The 6,000-nt window shown below is 51.7% G+C and overlaps 1 protein-coding gene across 2 annotated transcripts in view; it reads right to left on the reverse strand.

The window, feature by feature from the left end:
• The window catches only part of CSGALNACT1 (chondroitin sulfate N-acetylgalactosaminyltransferase 1), a 305,921-nt gene extending 301,854 nt beyond the window's left edge, over window positions 1-4,067 (reverse strand). For both annotated transcript variants that reach the window (XM_037161256.2, XM_053660022.1), the window contains exon 1: window positions 3,928-4,067. The gene's annotated coding sequence lies outside the window, so the exon portion shown is untranslated. The remainder of the gene's footprint in view (window positions 1-3,927) is intronic.
• Window positions 4,068-6,000: the final 1,933 nt, after the last annotated feature.

The following is a 6,000-nucleotide window of genomic DNA, read 5'->3' on the forward strand; positions in this document are numbered from 1 at the left end:
GCATTGTCTAAAAACAACAACAAAAATTACCTGTGCAGCAAAGTGATATTTTCACTAAGTAAGAGGGTCAACATTTCCTTGCCAATTCTAGTGAACGGACCGTGCAGGTCGCACTTCCCAAGTGCAGGTCCCTAAAAATGACTCCTGTGTATGGAAAGACCTGTTCATCCCCTGCCACCGACAGCATCCACAACCTTGGTCAGCTCGAGGGCTCTCGTCCACACTGAAACGCCCTGTTCTGCACACAGTTTATACATCTCCTTTTGGCTTGGACTCGGCTTCTTTCTGGGAAGAAGAGAGAAGCAGGGAGATGCCTGGCCTTCGCTAGTCGATGTCTGAGGACGAAAGCAATATGTTTTCAGTTCTTGAGAAGCATTACTTTATGCAAACGGGATCTGTATAATCTTCAGTATGCTAGGAATCCTGAAAATAATCCCAAAAAGTGAGCTTAATTAGAGGGAAGTGACAAAAATTATCTGCGACCTTCACACAAAAGTGACTCCTCTTACCCAGTTCCCTAAAGAGTACTGACCCAGACCGGGATAGAAAAACAGCAACAATCAGATTGCCTTGTTTTAAGGTCCCACCATGTGGAAACCAGAACTGGAGGCGTGATCAGTTTCTGAACTCAGAGGCGGTCGGTCTGCTGAGAGGAGAAAGCCCTTGGCGAGGTTACGGGCCCACGATGCCCCGAACGCTTCTCTCACTGTTGTTCATTTTACTTTAGAGATTCACAGTGTTCGGTGTGGCACTGGAATTAAATTTCAGTGCCAAAATATCTATTGAAAATAGATAGTATTCTCTCGCTCATGTGCAAACAGTATTTGCAGTAATAATGTCTGCTGGCATACATTGTCAGTACTTTTTCCACCCAACAGCAAGTTATAGCTGACAAAGAAAAACACCAACACACCCCCAAGTTGTTCCATAGTCTCAAGCCTGACTAACCTTGTTCAAATTAAAATTAAAAAATAAGAGGGGTTTTGTTTTTTGCATCTTGGAGTATAAAACATTTTCTTAAAGGTGGAGTTCAATGTGGCCCACATTTAGATAAAGAAAAGATACTGGGAGTTTTCACTGACCAGATAAAATTCTTTTTTCTCTGCAACAAAATTCATATTGTCGTTAGTGCTACAGGCACCTGTCAGGAAACAATGCCATTCTAACAGAGAAAAGAAGCGCCCTGACCGGGGTGGCTTTGCCAGGCATCGCCCGTTCGATTCCTGGTTGTGGGTTTGGTCTCCCGCTACAAGAGGCAACTGATTGATGTTTCTCTCCCTCTCTTTCTCCCTCCATTCCCCTTTCTCTAAAATAAAATAAATAAAACTAAGCTCCATGAAAGGCACACAAAAAAAGTTTGAAAATACTAGATCAAAACCCCATATTTGATTTTTAGAAAGTTTTTTCACCATATATTTGAATATAAGGATGTGTAGAGTGAAAAAGCCCAATTCTTCAATCTCCTTTAAGCCTTTAAGTCAAAAGTTATTCCAAAAGGGTGCCTTATCTGTCATTTAAGGCCGCTTTCATTTACTTTTAGACCTTTGGTAATGCTTTTCACACAACGCTGCTCTTTTCTAATAAAGTATTCCATGTCGAGCACCCAGGAAGTTAAACTCCTCCACTGCCTTAAAGAACAGAACACCGGCAGTAAATGCCAGCCTGGGGAGATAGACGAGGCAGAGGAGGCCCCTAGTGGTGAGGCCGTCGCTGCAGCTTGGCCTTATCCATTTTATAAGACTGCTTCATCACAAGGGCAAAATCAATAGGTAATAAAGCCTACCTGAGTTTGCTTCTTTAATAACCTCTATTAGCCCTGAAATATAGTAGGGCTATCATTCAGAATCCCAAGGTTCTTTCATCAGGAATATTATAAAAAAGAAGAAGAAGAAAAATGGGACCTGATGAATAGCTCCATTACATTTTGTATTTCAAAGCAACAAATATTTATTAAGCCCAACACACTGCCAGGCCCTGGGCTGGGCACGGAGAAATGAGTACCCTCCCAGAGTGTCCCTGGATTTCTTCCAGTGTAATAGCATCACACGGAGGACAGAGCTCGGGCAAGGTGAAGACCGGCACATACAATTTATCATCATAGGACCGACCCTATGACGGATTCTCATCAACAGGAAAAGCCTCGAGTATCGCCCACCCCAACCTCAAAGCCTCGGCTCCTCATTGCCAAATGCCTACACAGGGCAGCATCTGAGGTTCTTGAACAAATCATAATTGGATAAATGAATGACAAGTAAGATTGATTGCAAAGAAGAATGAATTTTAAATTTAAAAGAAAATGTTGAAATAGGCCAGAGTTGGGGACAACTACAAAATAAAAGACGGCAAAAGACAAGAGGCCACGCAGACAAAACTGCTATGGGGGGCTCCAGACACTGGACTGAGCTCCTGAATGTCCTTTCGTCCTGCCTCTCCTGTCCTCCAGGTGAGGAATGTGACCAGCGTCACAGCACGTGGAAAAGCAAGACTGGGAAAGAAGCGCCTCCACTTGGTCACACAGTTAACACGTGGGAGAGGCCCCTGGGACCCAGGGATCTGGGATGGCTCTTTGCTTTGAACCCCACGGACACAGTTTGCAAACAGACGTAGGAGACGTGGGGCACAACGATGAACTGCACTGTGTAATCTGGAGTACACCCAGCGAGGCAGTTCCACGTAGAGGAACTGTATCGTGAAACAGCTGCTGGGCTCCCGCAGTGGGCTCCCCTTGCTGTCGGGGAGCTGCCGTTCTCTGGGTACACCACATAAAACCCCATACCCCATTCTGCACGACCACACGTCCTCAGGCCCCTTGTTGTGACTCGGGCTTTCGTTTTCGCTTTATTCTGTTTGCAGTGGAGAGACTTTTCTCCTCCCAATTAGCAACGTGATGGCACCGCACAGGGCTCATTAATGCTCATTGTTACAAATAACATTAAGATAATTATGACTTTCTTGTATGAGCACTGTTAACAAAATCCAAGAAATCTGGTAGACTTACATTTAAATTTCTAGTAAAAAGAGGTGAAAGAACAGTTAATTATCTTTATCATCTAGCCCCATCTAATGACATTTAAATTAAGGCTTAAGTTAAGGCTAGTCTGAGGCTTTGAAATCAGAATAAAATCGGGTTTGCGAAATAGACGCTCTGTCGTTTATTAGTGTTTACCAAAGCTCACTGTTTCGGCGTGCACAGTTCTGTTGAAATCGTTTCCTCTCCCATCATCTTTCTTTGCTCATTGATGAAAAGATAACTTCGAAAATCACTGGCGGGAGTGCAGGTGCAGGAAGTGTCGCGGAAACGACAACTTTGCCTTCTCTTTGTACAGCTTTCCTCCCGCCCAGGCCGGGCAAACCCCGGTACCCCCACCCCGTGCCCTCCAACAGCTTCCCTCGCTGACCCCACAAAAACACTTCCTCGGGGTATCCTGGGCCCCGATGACCACGGCCTGGGGCCAAGAGAGGAGGGCCCGCTGCCCACCGGCCGCCTCCGCACGCCCCCTCCGCCCTCTCCATAGCGGCGAAAATAACGCCAATACCCGCAAAGTAGCCCCGAGGCCGTGCATCGAGGCCACTTTTTCGTGGGTGTAGGAGAAACTCATTAAACAGCTAAAGGCCACGAGAAAGACTGGTGGAGCCAAGTGACGCCCGGCGCGGCCGCGGCCGGGACCCTCCCTGGAAGCCCTCATCCCGGGCCCCAGTGCGACCCCTGGGGGCGCCGCGCCCTCTCGGGCCGAGCCGCCCGGAGCGCCCACCCGGCACCTACGCCCGCAGCCCCCGCGCGCAGGACGACGGCAGGCCGGGCGCCGCACCTTCCTCCCGGCCGCACGAGCCTCCCCGAGGTCGCGGGCTGGAGATTCCGAGGAAGCCGCACCAACGCCCCCGCGCGGCGCGCCACGCCCGCCGGCCGGGAAGGGGGACCCCGCTCACCCGTGGCGCCCCCCGGGCTGCCCGCCGGCTCCTGCTGCTTCCGCGCCGCCGAACTTTCCCTCCTGCGCGGCCGGCGGGGGCTCGACTCCACCTCCAGCTCCGGCAGCCGAGGAGCCTCCGGGGACCCGGAGGGGCGGGGAGCCGTGGCGGCGACGGCGGCGGCGGGCGGGCGGAACCACAGCCGAGCCCCAGCGCTCGCCGCCGGGCGGGGGCCGGGGGCCGCGAGCCGCGCTGCAGCGCCGGCGGGGGTCGCGCTCCGCTGCGTCCACCTGCTTCGCCGGCGCCCTCCGCAGGGCGTCCCTCTGCCCGCTCGGAGCGGGGCGCCCTGGCCGAAGCCTGTCAGCGCTCTGAACGGGGAACTCCCGCAGACCGGGGTCCCCTGCAGGTGGGCGGTTTTGCACGTGACTGGTCACTGAGATCCGGAAAAGTTGAGGGAAGGGGCTAGGACACAGGCGCGCGGCCGGTGCCCCGGGAGAGGGGTGGTCAGGTGCCTACAGCACAATTATGTGGTCCTCCCTCTTTCAAGAGCGAGTTCCCCAGGCCCCCATCGCCCCGGTCCTGCTCTTTTCTTTTGCCCTCATTGGGCTGCTCTCCCGTCTGTGGGTCGACTTGCTCACAAAAACTTTGTAAATTGGACCTTGGAGAATTTGGTCTGTAGTCTGTGTCTTTGCGACGCTGGTTAGTTATAACGCTTTCACCAGGGAGCCTTTATTTACGACGAAGGTCAGAACCCCTTTAGCCCTGAGACCCTGCCACCCTGGGGAAGTAATGTATGCAGAGACCCCTGATGGTCCTTGTGGGAGGCCTAGGAAAGGAAGCGGGATAAGAATGGAAAACAGGTAAGCGGGGTGTTACTGAGCACTAAAAGCCACACACAAAAAACGCACAGGCACAAGCACGCACCCTTGGATGCCTTTTAGTTGTAAATATTTGCTCCAGCACTTTTTGGAGGAGGAGGGAGTTTGGGAGAATTGTGATCCCCAATTCTCAGGATAACGAAGGAGACTCAGAGGAATCAGTGTTAGGTCAGGTGAGGTCAACTCTCCAGTCCTACAGATGCAACTTGCGGAGGCCCCTCCGCTGAGCCCCCTCCCCTGAGCCATCAGAGCAGAACCGGAGGTAGAAACCAGTCCCTGGCGGAGCTCCTTCTGCTGCCTGGCCGTCAGAATGCACAAAGCCCCCATCTGGGAGATTGGGGGCACCAGACTTTAGATGAGCGTGGGGTAGAAGTCCTAGAGGCAATAGGCGGTCCTGAAGCATCCAGTAAGCAGTTACTTCCCTGCGGCAGCACCCTGGAAAAATTTCTCGCTTTTCACCAACTGCCCAGCCCACCTGGTCTATCCTCCTTCCAACCCAGACTGCCCTGGGAACTCAGGGGGCTCTGTCCCCACCCCTACACCAGATTGAGTCGGTCATCGTTGTGGCATGAAATCCTCACAGCAACTCGGCTGGGATTTAGGAACGAGGAAAGAAGCATCCACAAACGTGTAGGTGCAAGCCATTGGCCGAACGGCCTCCATGCATCGATTCACGGCAGCCTGGTGAGGCAAATGTGTAACAACCCCACGGTGCAGATGAGACACAAGGGCCTCATGGAGGGTGGCGTTGGTGATGAGTTGTGTAGGGGTTTCAGACTACACAGTGAAGCCCACTTTGGATAAACAAGTGACGTCTTCAAAGACCTGCAGCGGTCACCGAAACATTCCCATTCCTTCCCATTAAAGTGCTGGTACTCTCTCCTCTGAGGTGTCTGCCATCACCGTTCAGGGTGTCACCAGAATTTCTACATAGTAGCGTTTAAGTGAGGAATCTGGTTTGGCAGGCAGACCAAGGACTTGACTAGGGGTACAGAGGCGGACCCGGAGGCCAGGTTCAGTGGACTGGCTCAGGGAAGGTGCAGGGGGCTGCGACTGTCTCCGTTACCGTCGTCGAGAAGGAAAAGGAAGATGACTTCAGAATTAATTGCATTTCCTTTAGGGGCTCAAAACACCCTGGGCAAGGCACCTGAAGAAGTTCTCCAAACTTTTACAGTTAGGATATGAATATATCAGGATAGTAATACATCAATATAGA

The sequence above is a fragment of the Artibeus jamaicensis genome, unplaced genomic scaffold (assembly GCF_021234435.1).
Source record: "Artibeus jamaicensis isolate MK-2021 breed Jamaican fruit bat unplaced genomic scaffold, CSHL_Jam_final scaffold_833, whole genome shotgun sequence".
Classification (NCBI taxonomy): domain Eukaryota; kingdom Metazoa; phylum Chordata; class Mammalia; order Chiroptera; family Phyllostomidae; genus Artibeus; species Artibeus jamaicensis.